General features: G+C 46.7%; 1 protein-coding gene and 1 long non-coding RNA gene across 8 annotated transcripts in view; one reads left to right on the top strand and one right to left on the bottom strand.

Moving 5' to 3' along the window:
• The window catches only part of B3GNT2 (UDP-GlcNAc:betaGal beta-1,3-N-acetylglucosaminyltransferase 2), a 165,325-nt gene extending 149,343 nt beyond the window's left edge, over positions 1–15,982 (bottom strand). For 2 of the 4 annotated variants that reach the window (XR_009357244.1, XM_059187785.1), the window contains exons 1-2: positions 15,708–15,982; positions 12,763–12,821 (exon numbers count right to left, since the gene is read on the bottom strand). The gene's annotated coding sequence lies outside the window, so the exon portion shown is untranslated. The remainder of the gene's footprint in view (positions 1–12,762; positions 12,822–15,707) is intronic. The other 2 variants (XR_009357243.1, XM_059187783.1) reach the window with 1 other exon arrangement.
• Positions 15,044–17,788, top strand: LOC131840185 (uncharacterized). 4 transcript variants are annotated; one of them, XR_009357246.1, is made up of 5 exons: positions 15,044–15,066; positions 15,458–15,627; positions 16,306–16,440; positions 16,691–16,948; positions 17,135–17,788. It is a non-coding gene; the product is annotated as an uncharacterized LOC131840185 (long non-coding RNA). The 4 variants fall into 4 exon arrangements; XR_009357247.1 differs by lacking the exon at positions 15,044–15,066 and adding an exon at positions 15,081–15,276 and having other exon boundaries at positions 15,458–15,537; XR_009357245.1 differs by lacking the exon at positions 15,044–15,066 and adding an exon at positions 15,081–15,276.
• Positions 17,789–22,509: the final 4,721 nt, after the last annotated feature.

The following is a 22,509-nucleotide window of genomic DNA, read 5'->3' as shown; positions in this document are numbered from 1 at the left end:
TTGTTTTGAGAAAGAGAGAGAATCTTAAGCAGGCTCTTTGCCCAGTGCAGAGTCCTAATGCAGGGCTTAATCTCATGGCCCTGAAAGATCATGACCTGAGCCAAAATCAAGAGTTGGATGCTTAACTGACTGAGCCACCGAGGTACCCCATTCCTATGGAGCTTAATGTGTGTTGGAAGCCCATGTTAAGAGCTGTACATGGCTATGCCTTGGTAAGTGTTTCCACTCCAAGCTCCGGGACCTACGTACAAACAGTACAGTCTGGCAGGCTCTCAACAGCCCTTCAGAGAAACCCTGAGATTTCTCTCTGATCCATCCTTCTGTTTGCTTAGTGGGGTTACATGGATGTACTTCAGTCTGGGTCCAACCAGGAGGCAGAAATCACACAGAAATTTAAGCACAAGTTTCAGAACCTGGTGAGTAACTATAAAGATGGAATAGAATTCTAACAAGTAAGCTTTGGCAGATGAAAAGTACTGGAAAAAGGACAAACGCAGAAGAGACGTTCAGAGCTTATTTGAGAAGGTATGGATGGCAGAAAAGTTCCTGCATTCCCAGGCCAAAGACAGGCCAGTGCCCAGGAAAGCAGGAACAACCCTCTGGGGTGCAGTCACAAAGCCTGGAATACACAGGTCCCCATCAGGAAAATGAGAGAAAACAAGTTGTAGAAACTGCTGGGTGGGCATGCAGAGGGAGTCACCATGCACAGGGAGTCAAGGATGCTGCCAGAAACAGGCAGTGGGAGACCCCCTTGTACTGCAGGTTAGCATGTCAATGTATGGCTGAGACAGAGCCAGCTTGTGGCCACAGCCTGGCACAAAGATCAGGTGGCCAGCTCACTAAATGGCCAGGGTTTGGGGCTCCAGTATGAATATACATGGGGCTAACAAGCAGGGGCAGAGAAGCAGTGACCTCGGGTGAGCCCAGGCTCCTCCAGTCCAGCACTGCTGCCAGAGTTGGAAAAAGCCATGACCCCCCTACAGGTCCCTAGGAGTGCAGTACAGCAGGTTCTACCAGAACCCGGTTCCAGACCAGGAAGGAAATCCCATACTTCTGCAACATCCTCTTCAGAGCCTTCACTTACAGAAGGTGAAGGTAAAACATCTGAAGTCCCTGATCTATTTTCATGTATCAGGCAACACAGGGTGAATTCGGAGCTGAGATGCAACAGTCAAAAACTGGCCCAAGTTCTCCATCCGTTAAGTCACCAATCCAACTTCATCTCCAAGCATACTTTTTTCTGAGTCTGAAGTCAGGAGGAAAGGGTTATTATAAAACATGGATCTGATACAGTGAATATATGTAACTGCTCATTAGCGGACAGCAGAGGTGAAGGCAGGACCTGAAGGGGCACAGGGTGTCTGCAGGCAGAGGTAACCCGGCCAGTCTGTGGGCTTGGAGGACACACTGGGAAGAGGAAGTGAGTGCTGGTGGGCCCAGGGCCTCTACCCAGAAGAAGAGGACTGGTATCTGTGCCTCACTGAACAAGTGCAGCCACCAGAGAGGCTGCTGGAATGTGTTCTCTTTCTTTCACAGGCCCTCTATGTAAAAAAATAAAGAGAAGAAAATGGATTAAATCATACAGGAATATAAAATAAGGGACAATGAAAAACTCTAAACGGATGTCTGTGTTGACAACAAACACAGCTGGCTCCTGAATTCACTGAGATTTTTAGTTTCAGTGGGAGGGGGAGGGGACAGAGGGAGAGAGAATCCTCAGTAGGCTCTGCACCCAGCACAGAGCCTGACGTGGGCCTTGATCCCATGACCCTGGGACCATGGCCTGAGCCGAAAGCCCAAATCAAGTCAGATACTTAATGAACTGAGCCACCCAGGTGCCCCACTGAGATTTAATTTCTGTAAAGCAGATGTAGTTCACAGAGGAAAGAGCATGATCTGAGCAGTCTGTCTCCTATCAGGAGAGCTCTCGTGCATCTCTGCTGGGACACAGGCATTTGTTCTGGCTTATCAATCATCACTAATGAGTTGTTGGTGATTTTCCACATAACCAAAAAAAACTGATTAAGGACCTCATAAATGCATCTTTTTTGTCTTATTATTTCCTTTGGGAAACTACAGAGAGAAAGTAAACAATCCAATTATTCTCCTTTCCTCCCCTTCCATCCCCCACCAAAAAGAAAGGCCAGATTGGTTTATCTTCACCACACACCCAAGAACACGGAGCTACCCATGTGTGGACTGTGGACGCTGTCCTTCTTTTTATCTTTACAAAGAAAGCCTATCTCCCTGTTTTAATTTATACTGTCCTTTTCACATGCTTCTTTCCTGATTTTCCTACTCTTCATGCCCTTTCCCATTTTTCTATGTCGGTGGTTCTCCTCTCACTTAATCTTCGCAAGCTTCAAAGTATGAAGCAATTAGTCTGAGGTTATGGAGCTAATCTGCGTGGAGCCAGCATTTGGGCCCTGGACCCTGACCCCAAGACTAAGCTCTCACTCTTTCTACCACCTAATGTTGTAGCTCAAGATTTCCAGAATCCCCAAATAAAGCTGGACTTAAAAAAAACAATTTAGGAATGAAAATCTCAATCAGCATGAGAAAGGAATCCTGTAGACAGAATCCCATGCTGAGAACTGTTCACCGGTTCATGGTTCATGGTGCCAGAAGTCCTGGTCTGGTAAGGCAGGTGCCTTTCCAACCAGAGTTGGAGTCCCTGCAGGTGAGGGTCAGGTACTATCCACGCTAAAGAACGAGAGACAGGTGCCTAAACTGGCCTAATCATAAACTCACCCAGGCAAACCCCTTTGTGAGATCTGTTTACACAGAGAAAATGTTGCCTTTTCATCCCAGCAGCACAGTCTGAAGTGAGGGATCCCAGCATGGCCCTGTACCCTGCTCCAGGTTGGTGCAGAGCTGGTCCAGAAGTCAGGAGAGAAGACCCCAGCCCATGTCAGAAAAGATGACCAGAGAGTAAGCGTTGGCCACAAACCGTATCATCTCACCCTTTCACTGGTTTTCTCCATCACAAGCACACACACTCCATACACACAGATCACAGACCAAGCTTATTATCAAAAAGAAGCCATAAGGATTTCCTCTCCAGGGCCTGATAGCTCATCTACGCCAATCACCTCATTTGCAGAAGAGGAAACCAAGGTACCAGGAGGCCCAGAGTCTTAGCAGATACCCCGCCAAGGGCATAATCAGGACAGTGAGTCCAGCAGTGAGAATCACTGTTAGTGACAAAGTCTTTTCCTCACAGTCTGCAGCTTCGATTCTAGGCCTTCAACATAAATAACAAAAAGGCGAAGAGGCCTGCTGCTCCAGCACTGCCCAGAGGGGCACCCTCCCTGAACCCCTCCTCTCCTGGGTGTGTTTGTATTACTTCCCCTTTGCTGCTGGAACACCTAACACACACATTTATCTGACTTATCCGCTTGTTGTTAACAAGTCTGACACACCCACAGGATGTGGACGGCCTCAAGGACAGGGGCTGGGCCAGATCCACATGCATTTTTGTATCTCTTGTGTCTGCTGCTCAAACAATATAATGAATCTGAAGACGTAAAAGGGGAGGAGCAATAAAGAAACAAGGACTAACTAAAATGTTTCTTTTTTTATCTTTTTGATCAAGAGTACACACAACTCTAAACAAGTCACTGTTGAATAATTTCACACACAGGCCATCTTTCTCTAGCCCCCCACCCCAGAGTCCCATACCTGGCCCCTGGCTATTTGTTAGTCTAGGCCATTCCTCTTCCCAAGGGTCCTAAGCTTTTTCCAATTCCAGTGCCTTCCCCCTCAGTGTCTCACCCCTCAGCCATCAGGAAGCATTAGTGGTTGTCATCTCCATGCAGTACATAACCTAAAGACATCTCAGGAAACAGTCTAATATGATTAAATAAATCTATAAAGAAACATGGACCCAAGGGTTGGAAGGCAATTACAAACTAATAAAAATGCACAAGCATAAATTATAGTACTGGACTAGAAAAGAATCCCATTATATAAACTAAGTTATCAAAATGACCTTGTATAAATGCTTCTGGAAATAAGTAGGCCATCAGCATGGCTTGGTGTAAAAAGATAGGGAAGGGAGGAGGTAATTTGGTGCCTGCTATGTGGGCTCCGTTTGTCTACAGACACTTATACGGAAAAGCTGATGAAATCGGTAAGAGAGAATATTTTCATAGAAGTACTGGAAAAGAGATTACTGTCATTTTTACATAGTCAAAATACAGGCAAGTTTTACCTAAAGACCAACATGTTAACAAAATTAAAAGCTGATTATCGTCAAAGTTTTATTTAAAACTGACTTTCAAAATTACGTCATACCCCCACCACTTAATTCCGTGGGTTGTGATAGTTGACCACAAAAAGTTGTAGAACTTTTTTATTTTAAAACGATCACTTTACTGCTAAGCACCTGGACAGCCAAATCCAATCTCCCATTTTCTCTGGCATAGAGATTTATCTATGTCACTTCCCACAAGCTCCACAGATAAACTTTGGAAGCAACCACTGCCCTTCCCAATTTTATTAAATTATATTTGGGAGTTTTTGACTCTATGAAATGTAGACTTTGAGAGCATGTCCATCAATTTCCTGCAAAATAAGATTTTCCATTTGTCTTCCTTCTAAAATAAAAATATAACCTCCCCAAATCAAGAAAATATTGTTTGAACATGCTGCAAACTGAAATTGCACATAGCGTATTAGACTCCTTTTGTAACTTTAATATTTAAATCAACACCAATGGCATTCATTACCTTAAGTGAGTTAATAAACTGCCTTGGGAAGTCTCCATTTCTTGGCTGTTAAGATGAAGGTTCCCAGGGACACGTTTTCGTGAAGAGCACGTACTCTTAGTTACAATGAAGGTGCCACGGAGGAGCATGAGGTACCATGCCTCAGCCTCAACCTCCAGAACTCCAGTCATACCCATTTAGAGTCCCTTCCCAGCCGGAACGGTTCCAGGTGAGCCTTGAGTTAACTGCCTGACTCACTGTTCTGAAAACATGCATGAAAGTCATAAAAAGTTGTGTAGAATTGGCATGTGCAGAGATTTAAATCATGTTATACTAAAATCTAAGGACTCAACACAGCTAATACCTTGCGGGGGGTGGGGAGACTAGAAACGAAGGAATGCAATGGAGGTAGCACAGGGACACTCCTTATAACAAGACTAACAAGTGCATACCAGACCCTACCCATTCACGGAGGGCCTGTCCATGTGCCAGTAAGCATGCTAAGGTCCCAACTGGGTACTCAGTCCTGTGAAATAGTTCCTGAGGTATCCTCATTTTAGAGTTAAGTCAACTGCTTCCAAACCTGGCCCGAGGTTCCCAAGATGGACAGTGAAGGGAACGAGAGTGGCAGGAACTGGGATGCCGAATGGGTTCCCATCCCTGTTGCTACCAAACTTGAAGACAAGCATGGAGCTGCGTGGTGGGCACAGTCAGGGTACAGGGGAGGTAGGCACCCCCATCCTCATTAAGCACTCTCACAAAGACCTGATCCTAGATCCAAGTATGCTACTTTCCTAATCCCATCCCATAGAACTCCCAAGCACCTGCACCCCATAAAAACAACCCTTGTCCTCCCCTCCCCCACCTTTGCTTCATGGCCATTCTCCAGCTTCTCAATCCTAGCCTCATCCTCGAAGACCTGGGTTCAAATGCCGCAGCCTCCATCAGGAGGACAACCTCTACTCCGTCAGTGCCCTGTACTGAATCTTCCCTGCCAGCACTCAGGGTTCCCCAAAACTGGACCTCTCAAAAGGAATGCCAAGAGCTAGTTACCCAGAACCTACCCCTCACCCCCAGCAATGCTTCCCAGCCGGAACGGTTCCAGGTGAGCCAAGATCCCACTCTCTTCAGCCTTGGGGGAGTGGAACCAAGACACCGCCCCCCACCATGTGCTGTAACTGAGAGATGAAAGCATTCCAATCCGAGTGCCAGCCACCGCTCCTCACACGTGAGTATCCAATTCAACAGGCCTCTCCCTGGGATGCCACCTCTCCTCCAGTCAGGGACCATCCTCATCCCAGAAGACAACCTGTCTAGTGACGAGTGACCCTGGGGTGGCAACTTCAGAATGGGGTACCAAACAAGCAAACTGCCCCCGCCCCAGTTCCCTTCTCCTAGACTCCTTTCCCTTTCCTGACTCTTTTTCCCCTCCTCACATGGCAAATTTCAAGTCACTAAAAGCTTAAGGATTGTTTTTAAGTTGCTTTTTCAAGGGGCGCCTGGGTGGCTCAGTGGATTAAGCCGCTGCCTTCGGCTCAGGTCATGATCTCGGAGTCCTGGGATCGAGCCCCGCATCGGGCTCTCTGCTCAGCAGGGAGCCTGCTTCCCCCTCTGTCTCTGCCTGCCTCTCTGCCTACTTGTGATCTCTCTCTGTCAAATAAAATAAATAAAATCTTAAAAAAAAAAAAAAAAAAAAAAGTTGCTTTTTCAAGTTATCAAAATAAATCTTATAGACTGAAAATACACATCCTCAAAACGGACATTTTGGCCTTTTATCCAGATGTTCTATTAAAAAGGGGGCTGTCTGGCCAGGATGTATGTCCACATATTTGAAGGACAGTCATTTTCTTCCCTCATGGGAACACTTCTTTCTTTGGCCACCTGCCAAGAAAAATTTATGTTGCCAAAATAAAAGAGATTATGTTTGCTCAACATATGAACTAAGGGCAGAGCCGCTTAGAAACCGGGCCTCTTTTACCAAGCAGCTTAAATCATGTAATTTTAAATATGTCTGTGAATGTCACCTTCGCTCCTACCTACTTGGAAATATCAGGGGCTGTAGCCATCTGTGATCGCCCAGCGTCCACCCTCTGCTCACCTCTCCCTCTCCATGGGAAGTCCCAACACCCCCATAGTTTCTGTTTCTCCAACTGGTGACCCGGAGGTCCACCAGGATGTGTCCTCCCACTCAGGGTGGTGCCCACACAGCCTCCTACTCATGTGTGGGGTAGGGACGAAAACAGAGAGGGCATCATACTGACACCAGTGGCAGCCACCTGAGGCTTCATCCTATACCTCTCTCTATCTGTACTGGTTTGAAAATTTCCATTAGAAAGAGGATTTTTTTTTTTTTTTTTTAAGGATCCATCAGAACCTTAAGGAAAAAAATTTAAAAGAGACAAACATTCGGTTAAAAATAGGAGTATTCATGAGAGATATTTTAAGTTCATTTGAAGAAAATAATTCCTTATGCGGTGAAGAGAAGAAAAATAAAACGGCTGCATCTCATTTACTTTAAGAATAAAAGCTACATAAGTTCCTTTTAAACAAACATCAAATTCAGCCATAAGATAATAAATCTAAAATATATTTTGTTAGTTCCAAATGTTAAATATTCAGAAATGATGGTATTTGTAACCAACCCAATTAGACCCTTGCAATGCTAAATAAATATATTTGATTTTGCAAATATCACTAGGCTTCCCAGCGAATAATCTAGAGCTAGACTTGAAGGTTTTATTTTGTTTTGTTTTGTTTTGTTTTTAACATAACTGTATTACTCTCTGATCAGGACTCAAAAAAGAAGCACTTCAGAGAAGCATCTGGATGTTAAGTGCTTTCCAAAGAAAATAAAAAACAACATAATTCTGAAGCACAAATTAAAAACCTTAGCAAGTTTATGCTCCATAGAAATAACCTTACTGGAGTGTTAACACTTTCATATTCATGACTGCATTGGATTTAAACAATCAACATGTGAGGATGTGCAGGTTTTCCCCTATTTTGCGGGGGTGGGGGAGGCAACAGAAGGCAAGAGGGTTGCCATGGTTACAAAGGTTTTGGGGTTTTTTTGTTTTTTTTTTTTTAAAGTCAGCTCTTAGCACCAAAATCTACTTCAAGTTCTCCACAAGGACCACTCTCCCCTTTCCAGTAAGTCACTCCCCAGCCCTCATAAGATTACCGTGCCCTGGGACAGCACTGTATGCTCCCCTGGGGTCCAGTATCAAGGGTGGTTCTCCATTCTTCACCTTCAAAGCTCTCCCTCCTCCCAGGAGCTCCAAGGACAAGGCCCTCTTTCCCTTCTCTGTCAACATCCTGAAAAGGTTCTGCTCCTTGTCATGCCCAGACCTTTCTAATTCCCTTCATCCTCTGGAATCTTCCTAGTCCTTGACCTCTTCTGACTTCCCAGGGCATCTAACACTGACCCCATCCCAAATTCAAGACCACTGAACCCGGATTCTCTTCCTTGTTCTCCTGCATCTTCACAGCTTTGCTCCTGGCCTCATGCCCCCACACGGGTGCTCTCCCCAGTTTTGGGCTCAAGCTTACTCCTGGGTCTTCCCTTGCTCCCATCCCCTGAACCCTCTGAGACACCACTACAACTTCCAATGTTCCAAATGTTAAAAAGATCCCCAGCATACCTATATCTGTAGATCATCCCCTTCACACTTACCTGTACTGGTTTCCAAACCCCATCCCACAAACATCAGTCCTCTTACCGCTCACTCTCTTTCAAATAAATCAAATACATACACTTCAATCCTGCACCATCCCTGGCCTGGTTTTTGGGCACCCAGTTTTCCCCCAGAAAGTGAACGAATTCAACAAGTACCAAGCACCTGTGTTAACTGTGCAGTGTTTAAAACAGACAACCAAGAATTAAGTTACATGGCCAATCATCATACAGTTGGCAAGAACTCAGACAAAACATAAAGGACAGCACAGATGATAAGGGTAAGAACAAGGTGGCAGGAGTGGGGCAGGAAGAGGAAACAGCCATTGCAAATGCCAGCAGCAGGAGAGTGCAGAGACCAGTGTGGCTACAGTCAACTGAACCAAGGGCCCGGGAGGTGACAGAAGTCCCTGCCTTTAGTCTGACTGACTTCAGTCTGAGAGGAAGAGCTACTGGAGGTTTCTGAGCAGAGAAGTTTACAAAGTAATTTCAGTTTGTACATATTCCTCCCCATTCTTTCAGAGAAGAGACTGCTGAGGGGCAATGGGAAATAGTCCTCCATCAGGAGGCTGTAAAATGACACAGGGCTGTGAACACACCTGCCTTGCATCTACCTATCAGGCTCAAGCTCACTTTCCTAAATGCAAGTCTGATCCTGACATGTCACTTCATCCCCTCTGCGGGAATGTTCCATGGCTCCCACGACCTCCATGACTATCTAGTGCCATCCGATGCATGGTCAATGGGGTTACACCATGGCCTACTACCCCTTCCTAAACACCCTGACCTCCAAACCAGCAGGATCACCTGCTATTTCCCTGACACACTGACACAAGTCTGCGATACCTGCCTCTGCCCTCCGAAAAGTTATTAATCCATCCGTTAGGGCTAAGCCCAAACACCAGTTTCTCAGGAGGCCTTTCTTGGCTGCCCCCCAAACTGCCCACTGCTTGCACCTCAACAAGAGCACCCTTTCATCAGTTCTGGGTTAGAGTTTCCAGAGACTGGTAACTCAAGGGCAGGACTGTGCCTGACCTATCTAGAACACACATGGGGCCAAGCACAGAGGCAGGCGTATAGTAAATGTTCAATTAATGCATGCTGGCTAAGTGAACAAAATGCTCATCTGATTATACAACGACTTGAGGTCTTAGGGGGAGGGGGTCCCAAGGAAGGGTTTTCTCTCTCTACTGTAATCTGGAAGACTGGGGTCCTGATGGGGGGGGGGGTGTTGGGGGACTGCATGCCCATGGTACAGTCACAAGTAGGGGCCACAGTGAGGATGGACTTGAACCCAAACCTTCAAACCCTCATGCCCTCTCAGCCAGATATATCTCTAGGCAGGCCCACCCCACACAATCCATTTTAACTTTGCCTGAAGCATCAGCAATATGTTTTTCCTAAGCCTATTCTAGAGGTGTACAGATATAGAGAAAAGAACCTAGAAGGACCGAAACCAAGTTAAGAGCAGTTACAATGTTATTTTCCTTTACCTTACTTTGATTCCCCCCCCCCCAAATAAACACCATAAGAAAAAAAGTCTTTTAGAAAGAACGCCACAGGACCACCTGAGTTACAGTTAAAGAATGGCTCCAAAAATAGAAAGTATCCAAAAAGCCCACCAAAACCCTGGAAACATGAGACCACTGAATATATACTACTGCTTACAGTATATATAAGCTGCAAATGTTTTAAAAGATTTGTCTGAGCATGCAATGGTCTGAGCCTAACAACTGGCCCTGTGCTTTCACTTCTGAAATAATTATTTCACAAAACACTGTGGATACCCCAGCCACTTACCATTCCCTCTTATTTAAACTCTTCCATAGATTTCATAATCAAGTGTGAACAGTCACCAATGCATCCTAGCTTATACTTATAAGCATCCTAGCTTATAGCTTATATACTTGCAGGACACAGCAACTGATTGGCTCTAAACAGGACATTTCAATGACTGTCATTTCATGACTTACAAAGAAAATGTCAATTAAAAATAATAGGAGGGGCACCTGTGTGCTCAGTCCATTAAGCGTCTGACTTGATTTCTGCTTGAGACTCTCTCCCCCTTTCCCTCTGCCCCACTCTCTGCATGCAATTGCCCTCTCTCTCTCCAAAATAAGTAAAATAATTTAAAAAAATAATAGGAGATCAGTTATCAAAACATAATATGTCTTATTTAAGCTGAAAGCTACATCAACAATGAATCAACAAAGACTTGGCTTCTAACTTTCAGCAAAAGACCAACATAACTTTAAGGGTGAAATAGCATATTAAAACAAGGAAGAACTAATTGCTTTAGTTACCACTTTTTAAAAAGATTTATTTATTTATTCTGAAAGAGAGAGACAACACATGCATGAGTTGGAGGAGGGGGCAAAGAAAGAGAATCTCAAGCAGACTCCCTGCTGAGTGGGGCGCCATCTCACGACCCATGATATCATGACCTGAGCTGAAACCAAGAGTTAGACACTAAACCGACTGAGCATCCCCCCACAGGCATCCCTTTAATTAGTTAGCACCTTTGTAAAGAAATAAAAGGGGGACAAGGAAACCGCACCTCAAGCACAGTGCTAGATAATCTTCCTAGTAAATCTGAGATAAGAATTTCATCTCCCCCATTTCACAAATGAAGAAATTGAGGCTCAGAGAGGTTAAGTAACTTAGTCACAGTAACCACAGTCACATAGTGGCAAAAACCAATTCAAAACCAGGTCTGTTTCACAAGACTATACACGTATGATTCTGTAATTCCACTTCTATTAGGTTCAAGAGCAGGCAAAACCAATCTATATGAAAGGAGTCACATCTAAGATGATATGAAACTTCCCTCTACTGGGTGGATATTGACTAGAAGGGGCACAGGCACCTTCTGGGGCACGGAAAATGTTTAATTCTGGAACGGGATGCTGGATAGACACTCAGGAGCCACACACAACATTAGAGCACTTCACACTTTACTGTATGCTACAGCTCAAGTTAAAGAAAAAAAACTTCATCAGATGGACTCCAAGTTCATACTCTTAACCACTAAACCACCACTCTGACAAAACCTGGCCACACTCAAGAATTGATTCCCTCAGATAATATTTTTTAAAAGTATTCTGGGAAGCAACGTACATCCTAATCACATCAGAGTGAAAACACTGGAACAATAAACCTGTTTTTAAATGCCACAGAATGAAAAGTAGAAAGTATCAACTTCCTGGCTACTGGGAATTTCCCCTCTGTAGCCACATCAGAATACAATTTTAAACCCTGCTCTAAAGGAATGTTCACAGATGCACAGAAAATAATTGTAACATCTATAGAAACACCTAAAACTAAAATCACACAAAATATTTCAAGACGTGGTATAACTTTATCAACAATATTCTCAAAAGAAATTTGAATTTTGGGGCACCTGGCGGGCTCAGTCAGTAGAGCATGAGACTCTTGATCTCAGGGTTCTGAGTTTAAGCTCCATGTTAGGCATAGCGCCTACTTTAAAAAAAAAAAAATTAAAGAAAATTTTAATTCTGTTACAAAAATTTAAAAAGTCAAGGAGACAAAGCTGATGGGCAAAGAACATAAAGTTCACAGCAGTGGCAACATACAGTACATGCAAAATCTCAGCTCAGAGTTTTAACATACAGAAAACTGGTACAATTAACTTTTTCCAGCAGTAGTGTAATTGTACCACATATGCCCTAATAACAAATTCTCTGTCAAGTACAAGTTCTTCCCACCGAAGTTCTGTTCAGACTAGCAAAGCCTCATCACTAGGTGATGATGAAATCATTACATCAATTTTCTTGAAGTCTTATACCACACACATTACACCTCTTATTCGAACGGTAATTGCCTCTCCAGAGAGAGGAATTTATTCATCATACAATTTGCAGACATCTTTGGCAAGCACCTAGTTAACAGTTATCCCACCTTGAGGAGGAGTATGGGGGAGGAAAGAGCTGTTCCTACACACCTGTTGGCTGTATGTGCTGTGGTCCTTCCTGGGTACTTTTGATGATGTCAGCCAGGAAACCCAACTTTCAAATTGTCAGAGCCCAGTTTAATCCATGTTTTAACATTCTGTATGCACTAAAATTGCCAGGCCATTGATTGCAATGATTTTAGTTCCCTCTGAGCATCTCCATAAAAGACCCAAAGGCCTTTATGAGAATTTTCCAGTATTTATAACTTATACACTACAACTGGGCATGTTGCAATAGATTATATAACCAAGTATTATCCCAGGTGCAAGAATCTTAATGTTTATAAACGTAACCATTGGCATTTATTAATTGTCAAAGTCTTTAACAAACTGTCCAACAAAACTATTCAAAAAACTAAGTAAAGTCAAATATTGTGGCTATTAAGCAAGTTAGAATGAAAAGCACTGACCCAGTATGTTAAGAACAGAGTACGCCCGTCAGGCACATTCACAGCACTGGTCAGGATCCCTGAATTATGGTTCAAAAACAAACAAAAAAACAAAACAAAACAAAACAAACCAGCATTACCAGAAAACATAAAAACTTGAAGTTTCAAAGTTTCTTTAAGAAACAATGGATTCATCTTTTTTCATATCCTGCATCAGCTAAAAAGCCTCATACATTTCTATCCAGAACATCCTAGCTTTGTACCAACAAGCAGAATTATCCTTTTTTTTTTTTTTAAGATTCTCTTCATTTCCTGATATAACTGCCTTTTTTCCAACGCATCTCTAAAAAAGGCACACATTTGGGGGCACCCGGGTGGCTTACTCTGCTAAGTGTTTGCCTTCGGCTCACGTCATGATCCCAAGGTCCTGGGATGGAGTCCTCCGTTTGTCCGTCAGTCAGTGAGTCCATCAGTCATTCAGTCCATCAGTTCACAAACTGGCAGGCTGCCTGCTCAGCAGGGAGTCTACTTCTCCCTCTCCCTCCCCCTGCTTGTGCTTCCTCTCTCATTCTCTCTCTCCCCAATAAAATAAAATTTAAAAAAAAAAATAATAATAATACATTAAAATTTAAAAGGCACACATTTGAACAAATTGTATAACGAAAAATCAACCATGAATTATCAGTTCCACTTTCCTATTTTAGCAAAACTGCAATATCTTAGAATTGGAGAAATCTAAATTGTGTTTTTTTAACAAGAAACTCTTCAAAACTACAAGCCATTACTCAGCTATCCATAAGAAACCCAGGAAAAAAATCATTAATTGTTACAAACATATTATGCTTATTTTCATGAAAAGGTTACTTCATTTCTTGGATTTTAAAAACTTCATTTGCATCTGCCAAATCTGGCTGATTTCAGTCTCAGTCAGACCAATCTAAATGGTTCCCAGTTACTGCTTTTGGTAAAGGGAAGTTGATGCCTAGAGGAACTTCCATACTGATTACACAATGACCACCACTCATTAAGTGCTTCTTAATTCCCATGATGCAGAGCCAGGAGTTTGACAAACATTATCCTATTTGTCCTCAAAAACAATCCTGCAGAGCAGGTACTTCCAAAACCCGTTATGGAAAATACGGCTGGGATGATCAACCTGCCCAAGGTCACAGAATCATATGTGGCAGATTCAAGACCAGTGAACAGTGAGGGTGGGAACTTGGAACTTTTATGGAGAATCAGGCCTTTCATCAACACACATGAAATTAAGAGCAGTGACCCCCTGCTGCTGGGAGATAGCCAAGGGGAAAGCAGTATTTCAAAATGAACAAGTTATTTCAAACGTTAGAGCCAAAGATACAGACATTCACAAAGCTGGGCAGGGGGATAGGTTTACCCCTGTAGAGAATTCTATAGTGTTCTGTACTTCCCTGGTCTTAAAATCTAATCTAAGAGACCAGGGACTGTGTGTGTAACACTCTCCCAAATTCCACCAGGCTTAATAACCTCTATTCAAAAGAAAGAGAAGTGAGAACTAGGGCAGTGGGAAGATGATCGCCCAAGCCTGTCCTCCCACCAGGGTAAGCTGTCAGATCCGCATGGGAGCAACCAGGAGACAGCTGGGCTCGGGAGCCTTCGGCTGGGTTAGGCTCGAATCCCACCCCCACCCTCCAGCCTTCCTGCTCCCGATCCTGACCCTGTTGACCACCTCCCGAAGCAAAATACACCGGAAGAATTTGTTGTAACAGGTAGACGCCCATATTCACCAACTGGTTTGGCAATCTACCATCTACAGCAAGGCTCCAACAAGGGAGGGGCAGAAGAATATGGTATAATTGTTCTAAACTATCTTTCTACGAAATTGGGAAGGTTCACGAGGCCATGAGTGATAGGGGAGCAAAGACAAACACCCCATCCCTGAGTTTTAAGCAGGAGAGGGAGCCTCTTCGCCACCCGGGCTTACAATGTATTAATCTCAGAGATAAGCTTTCATGCCCTGACACTTGTAGGGAGATATTGGGTTCTGGGGCTCCCCGGTCCTAAATGAAAAATACCGTGGCCTGGATATTAAGGAGACTTGATTTTACTACCTCGAGGAGGGTCCGCCTGCTGTTCCGGGGCAGCCTCCAGGATCTCCGCCCGCGGGGTCCCACCGAGCGCCCCCACGCCCACCCTTCCAGCGAGGTGTTTGGCCAAGGCCTGCCTCACGGGCTCCGGGCAGCACCCACCCATCCCCCTCCCCAGGACTCAGACAAGCAGCCTAGTTAATCATTCAACGCCGGCGGCGTGAAACAATTTTTTAGAGGTCAACGCGAAAGGTTCTCCGTAAGTTTCACAGAAACCAGCCTTTGGGGACCCGGAGGTGGCAGCGGTAGGCAGATGGGGGTGGGGAGCGGCGGCGGGCGGCTCTTTGGCTCACAAAACACCTGATCTCCCCATGCGGCAACCGAGACCAGCGCAGTGCGAGGGTGGGGTGACGGGGTGCGAGTGAGAAATCACACACGGCCCCCTCCCCAAAATGCCCGTGGAAGCCAGGTGAGGACGCCGGCCCCAAACGCCCCTTCCCAATGCCTACATCAGCCCCGCGCGGGCTCCCCCGGAAGTTGGGGTGCAGCGAGGAGGGGGGATGTCCCCGGGCCCCGTGGGGGTGGGGGTGAAACAGGACAAGAGACTAAAAAGACATGCTGCTCCTGGTTTCGCTGTCCTCTTCCTCCAGGGTAAGGAAGCCAGAGGGAAGCGGGGACGCCTAAAAGCGGCGGGAGCCACCCGGGAACGGTTTCCTCCTGGGGCGCGCCGGTACGAAGCCGGAACCGGCGAGGAACGGGACTGCGAGGGAGAGGAGTCAGTGCGGAGCAGGGGGAAGCGCGAAGCAGAGATGGAAAGGAGGTGGCGCGGGCTGGGGGAGACGCTGGGGTAGGGAAAGAAGAGCGGGAGGGGGCGCGAGCGCACACCCGCCCCGGCCCTACCTTGTCCGGGAGCAGCTCCTGCTCAGCGGGGCGGGGGCGGGAGATCCCGGCCGCATCCACGTCCCGGCCGCTTGGCGCGGCTCAGCCCGGCGACCGCCGACGCTCCCGCTCCATACGTTGCTCCGCGACCGGCGGCCCGGGGGTGTCGGCGGCGGGGGAGTCACCGGCACCGCTTGTCTCCGGCACTTGTTGCCGCCACCGCCACTGCGACTCTCACTCCCGGCTCCAGCTCCCGGCGCCGCCGCCGCCGCCGCCGCCGCCTCTGGGCGCCCGGGTCCGGCCCCGCCTTCGCCCCCGCCCGGCGCGCCAATCAGGCCCGGCACCACCCCTCACGTCACCGCCCAGCCGGGCCCGCAGCCCGGCGCCCCAAGTTTGGGGAAGGCCGAGCTCCAGCCTGTCTGCCAGTTGGCGCCCGATATTCGCCCAGGCTGGTGCTCCTCCTAGCTTCCAGAGACCCTCCGGGGCCTCCAGGTCCACACGTGGAAAGTAAAGGGTTAAATTGGGGGAAAGGGGCCCCCAGGAAGTAGACCTCCTCGGAAGAACAGGACAGTTCGACCCTGTTCCAACCCCGGTCTAACCGAAATCTCTCCAATTGCAGGTCGCCCCTCTTGCGGTGCGCCTGATGTTGGGGGACTAAGCCTACAGCCTGGGTAGGACTCCAGTGATCTTTTCCAGCCAGAACCAGTTTGTGAGTGGGCCTAGACTGGACCACAGCGGGCGTTCCAGTGCTTGGGTGCGTGCACCCCTGCAAAACCCGGAGTTCCACTGGGGAAGGGGGAACCAGGGCCAGAGTGGGACTTGACCATTGCTCTCTGCCCACCCAATACTTGCCACCATCTCTTAGATCCCCCAAATAACGCCGTAGAGCCCAAGGCCTACACTGGTGCCCTACTTGGCACTGCCACCCGATCTTCGAATTTGTGAAGCTGCCCAGGAACTGGTGAGGGGGAAGTTTTAGTTCTGCTCCTTGTGGTGTCTTACAGAGAATTTCCTCGAGGTTCCACGCGCGTCTTGGAAGCCAGAAAAGCAAGGTGTCCAGACGCTGCGCCTTCAACCCGCGCCGCCGCCCAGAAGGGCAGGGCAGACACCTAGGAGCTGAACTCTGACACACACCTTCGGCTCCCCACTACCAGGTGAGGACTTGGCTGGCGTCTACGACTCCCGCCGGCCGAAACACCTGGAACCACAGACGCACCTCGGCCCAGCGCCCCTGCTGGCTCGCCAGAGCACTGCATTCTAAGGTGAGTCCCTGACTCTGGACCCGAGTTTGGGGACCCCAGGTAAGCCTAGCGCAACCGGATGGGGAGGTTGCGCAGGTCTGAAAGGCTGGGCGCAGCCAGCTTGTCACGCGCGTGCTCCGTGGGGAGGCAAGCTTGGCCCGAGGCCCATCACAAAGCACCTCCGTATGTTGGTCCTTATCTCTTCAGGAAGAAAGAGATCCCCTTTACCTGACCAGACCGACCAGACCCGGCAATTAAGGACACTCCACCTTCAAATATGTGCATTTTTCAGAAGGCTTTCTGAGGAGGAATTAGCCGAAGGGGAAAGAAATGTAAATGCAGGGATTTCGGGCACCTAGGAGTTCAGCCTTTTCCACTGTGGGCCCTTACTCTGATCCAAGCTCCGAGCAAAAGAGTATTTTGCAGCTGGATGCACTGAGCCACGTGGGTACATGCTTTTAGAAACAGGAATTCGGAGTCAGATCTGGGAAAATTTTTATTTTCAGCCTTCAGACCTTTTTGCTTTTATGTTGATCCCATGATTCTCCTAAGACTGAAATATGAAAGTTCAAGAAACAAGTAGGATTTTGTATATTCATAGAAAAACAAAAAGGATGCACTCTGACTGCTAACCACGGGTATCCCAAGTGTGGGATTGGAGTGTGGGAAGGAGGGAGATAAATTTTATACCCTTATACTGACTCTGCATTTTGTATTTTTCCAGTTATATTAACTGTCACAATTTAGAAAGGTAATAAAACATTTTAAGAAATATAGAAATTAAAAATTCTTCAAGAACTCTGGAGAAAGTATAAATTAATAAACAAATGAAGCCTCTGCTTTCATTCTACATCAAAGTAATTATTCCTGAGTCCATGTTCCTTGGTTTAAATAAAGATATCTCTAGGCTGCTATTCTGATTAAATGCTGTGGTGGGACAAGACTGACATCTGAAGATTTTTCTGTGCTGTCAGATTGACATACTGTTTCTATGCCTGTGTGTCTTCCCTTTAAATGGGTACCCGGTAGCCATACCTTCTTCCCTTTAAATGGGTACCCGGTAGACATACCTTCAGCTGCCTGCCAAGGTGTTTTTAGTAAAGGAACTGCTACAGCGTAAGTTGAAATCCAACAAGGAAATTAAGCTTGTGTCCTTTGTATCTGCCCAGGCCCCAAAATTTAAAAATAAGGGCATTCTCTCCATCCTGCCATTAATTAATGCAGCTGGGAGTGTATCTGTAACAGTTAACACTGTTCCTTTGGGGGAATTACTCAACACTAAGTTCCACACCCACTTGGCTGTAGTCTTTACTCTTGGGTTGGGGCCTGGGTCCATCATCAGTAGGTAAAGATGTATTACTTATTTGTTTAACAAATATGTGTTGACACTGGAGTGGTGACCATGACAGACAAACTCTTCCCTCATGGAGCTCACAGTTTAGCTGGAGAGAGACAGGTTCACAATTCAATGCACTGTCAATTATATAACTGACAATTGCAGAAGTTCACGGTGGTGGGATCATTTGGGGGAGTCCAGGAGGAGGTGACATTTGAGTTGAGCTCTGAAGGGTGAGCAGGACTTACTCAGGCAAAGAGATGAGTGGAACAGAGTTCCTGGCTGGTTTATACCGCAAGGGGGATGTGGTTGAGGGAGAGGTTGGAGAGGTAAGCAGGGGCTGCATTTTGCAGGGCCTAGAATACCATGTTCTATAAGATCATTCTGACCAGATGTGAAGAAGGAAAAGGGTAGAGGGAAAAAGGGGGTTGAGGGATAATTAGGAGGCTGTTGCTAAAATATAAATGAAAGTGCTGTTTATATAAGTGGTAAAGCAAATGGAGAGAAGAATACCAGCAGGATTTGGTGATTGCTTAATTAGGGAAGAATCAAGGAAAACTCCCAGTTCTCTGTTTCTTCAAGCAGAGGGACAGTGGTGCCACTTTCTCAGTTGGGGGACTCTCAGGGAAGAGAATTGAGAAAACCTTCCCAAGGTTCACATTTGGTCAAGGTGGGTCTGAGGTGCCCATGACATGTCCAAGTGAAGATGTTGAGTAGGTTGTTGGTTGTAGGGTCCTGTTCTCTGAGGGGAGACTGAAACAGAAGTAGTAAGTAGCGGTGGTAATAAAGCCAGGAGAATAAGGTGGTCTCCCAGGAGAGTATAGAGCTTTACCAGAAGAGGGCCTAGGACTTATCTAAAGGCTGGACAGAGGCAAACTACTGGCAGATGAAGTGGAGCAGTTGCCAGAGAGGTAGGAAGAAAATTAGGAGCTTGGGGAGGTAGGGATTTCCCAGGGAAAGAACATATAATAAGGAGGCAGTAGTCAACAACACTCAAAATGGCTGAGAGACCCAAGGGAAATGAGGACTAAACAGCCACTAGATTGACTGACCTTGGTGTCACTGGGAGTTTCACAGAGCAGTGACTCGTACAGTGAAGGGCAAAGAGATAGACTGTAGTGGATTGAGGAGTGAGTGAGAGGTGAAGAAATGAAGAAAGGTACTTCATGCAGACAGAAAAGTTTGAAGGGTCAGAGAGAAGAACAGCTGGAGAGGAAATGTGTCAGCAGTGGGTTTAGGATAGAATAACTTGAGTGTATTTAAATGCCCATATGGAGGATCCTATAGAGAAGAGGAAGATGAAGGTATAGCAGTGAGAGAACAATGGACAATAAAGTTCCCTGTGACCATGGGAGAGGACAGAACCAGAGTATGGGTCGAAAGGCTAACCTCTTGCAGGATGCTACCTCCTCTATTATAACGGGAGGGAGGAAGTTAGAGCAGGACTGAAGTAGGCAGATTTGGTGTGGGACATAGAATCCTTCCACAGGATAATTTTCTCTTGCTCTGTGACAGATTTGAAGAGAGCGGAGAAGGTGTGACAGAGTCATTGCAGAGCGTGGGAAGGTTGGGAGGTGGCAAGATGATAAGGCAGCATGGCAAGACAGCATGCAACCCACTTGAGGTTGGTGGTGTCAACTTATGAGGTACCCTTTGGCTCTCCTGTGTGATTTCCTCCAGCAGAGCTCAGGTGTTTGCTCTGGTGCAGGTTCAGGTGGGAAGAGGAGCAAATTCCTTTTGCCAAGGAATTGAGAACCTTGGCAAAAGTGAGGTTGACATGATGAATGGTAAGAGAGAAAGGACAGAAATCAATGGGCTGGAGGTGTCAAAGGAGTCAATGTTTAGTCATGTTGGAAGAAGAGGAGGTTGCTGACTTGGGTCAGCAGTCTGGATGCTTAAGTTAGTAGTTCAGGAGGTGGAGAGCTTTAGGTCATGGCGAAGCCAGGATATGATAGGGGAGAGTAGAGGAGAAAGTCACTGGAGAATATGAGGCCACCAAGGAACTGAGAGGCAGGGTATTGGATAGGTCATCCGTGTGGGCAGTGAAGCCACCCAGGAAGATATGGGCAGCAATTAAAGTCAGGGTCATAGTGTGAAGGTTATGGAGGTGGGAGCTAAAGTCTTAAGAAAGTGAAGAAGGAGGAGGAACCAGGAGTTGGGAAGATGGGAACCACCAGAAAGGAAGAGGAAATACGGCTCGCAGCGGTCTCCTCAAGAGTGGAGGAATAAGAGTGTTTACAAGAGGTGGAGGAGAAATAATCAGAGAAAGAGGACTAACCCCACCTCTGGGCCCTGGGGGACACACAGATGAAATAGTGAGCACCTTCATCTCCTAGAGCTTCAGGGAAAGCAAAGAAGGTGGGATTTCATTCTGAGTAGAGCTTAAAGATATATGGAAGGGTGGATGGAGCCACCTTCAATTTGGTTTGCTTGTTGAAGTCTACAGTCCCAGAGGATTACATAAAAAGATTTGGAGGGTGGGAGTGAGTAGAGGTGGGACGTCAGATGCCAGGAAAAGCAAAAGATTGTGCCAAAAAGATGGTGGCTAGAGAATCCACGAGAGAATGATAATGGAAAGAGAAATGAATGGTCTCTATGAAGCCCGACCCCATAGCTCTATAAGCCAGGGCAACATCCCCCTCACTTGTTTTGCCCCAAGATTTCCATCAGGGAAAGGTATATGAGGCCTCCCTTCTCCTTCCTCCTCTTCTCCACTAGAAACTTTGCTGTCAACGCATGAGCTCTTACGGGACTCTGGCCACAAGTCAGGAATCCCAGGCTTATCTCTCCTCTGCTACTCACCTTGCCTCTTCCTCAAGCAGGTTGTTGACCTCTCCTGTCTCAGTTTCATTGTCTGTAGACGCTGAAACACACACACTTCTCAGGGCAAGAGTGGAGACAAAAACTTAAGTAAAAGCACTTTCTAGGGGCACCTGGCGGCTCTGTTGGTGGAGCATGTGACTCTCGATCTTGGGGTCATGAGCTTGAGCCCCATGTTGGGTGTAGAGATTAGTTTAAAAAAAAAAAAAAAAAAAGCACTTTCTAAACTTTAAATCACTGTAGGGATGTGAGTGATTTCCCTTGTCCAGAACACCCTCATCTACATCCATATCTCTCTCCCAGGAGCCCTCCCAAAAAGACTGTGAGTCTCTGCTCTGGAGGAAGCTGTAATCTTGCCCAGAGACAGGACAAACACACCCAAAACAATTAGAGAGGAATGCACAGCTGTGTCTGATTAAGTGCTAAATTGTAAGGTGCAGACAGTAAGAGCTCTGAGATCAGAAAAGAGAACAATTAGCCAGACTTGGGAAAGTCTGGGAGGCTTCCTGGAGAAGGTGGGGTGAAAGGCACCCAGGCTACTCACTGAAGCTGTGAAGAATACTGGCAAATGCCCATTCCTTTGTGGCTGCAAAGACTGTCAGTCTGGCAGTCTGACATGGGTCCACAAAAAGCTTCTAGGTCACAGATGCTCTTTTGGCACCCCTGCTGCCCAGCCTGTTGTCACCCCGATAGCCATGCACCTTCTCAATTACAGTCCTGTGTGTGCGCCCCCCACCCCCACCCCTGGTGGCTGGGCAGCCTGGGCAACACAGCAACACGTATGTTCTTTGCCCTGGGCCTCTCATGTTTAGGTCTCCCTTGTCCCCTGTTTGCTTGGTGAAGAAACAGAGTTTGATCTTTAGCAAATTTCCTGGACCATCCTTGGTGCCAGCACACATCTAGCATTTTTGCCTGGCCAGACCACAGGCTTTGGAAGAGAAATGCTGCTGTTTGCCTCACTGTACCCAGCCAGCCTGGGGGACCTACATGACCACCAAATCAAAGCCCAGCACCGGCCCCACACCTGCCTCCTTTCCTCTTTACTGCCTCTGCTTCATGACCCAGGAGTACCCATAAACCCACCATTAGGATACCACCCCACAGAGCTGCCACCCTAGAGCCCGAGACCTGCAAGGCGGGAGATGGCTTCAGCCTCTGGGGCTGTATCAGAGCCATGGGAGCCAACTCCTGCAGCCCTCTGGACATGGTTCAGAATGAAGGCCTTCTTCCTCAGTAACTAGCCTGGTTGGTGCCCACGCTCTGTAGTTCTCTCCTCCCTTTTGCACAGATCTGGAAAAGATCCCATCATGCTTCAGGGGCAAGCAGACATAGGCAGCAGCCACAGCAGAAATCCCTAAATGTTGTATATGCTATGGACTTGGGTTGCTCCAGAAGGACAGCAGTGTTTTGTGAATCTGTTAGTCCC

The sequence above is a fragment of the Mustela lutreola genome, chromosome 9 (genome assembly GCF_030435805.1).
Source record: "Mustela lutreola isolate mMusLut2 chromosome 9, mMusLut2.pri, whole genome shotgun sequence".
In the NCBI taxonomy this organism is placed as follows: Eukaryota; Metazoa; Chordata; class Mammalia; order Carnivora; family Mustelidae; genus Mustela; species Mustela lutreola.
This window is presented reverse-complemented; position numbering and strand designations above follow the sequence as displayed.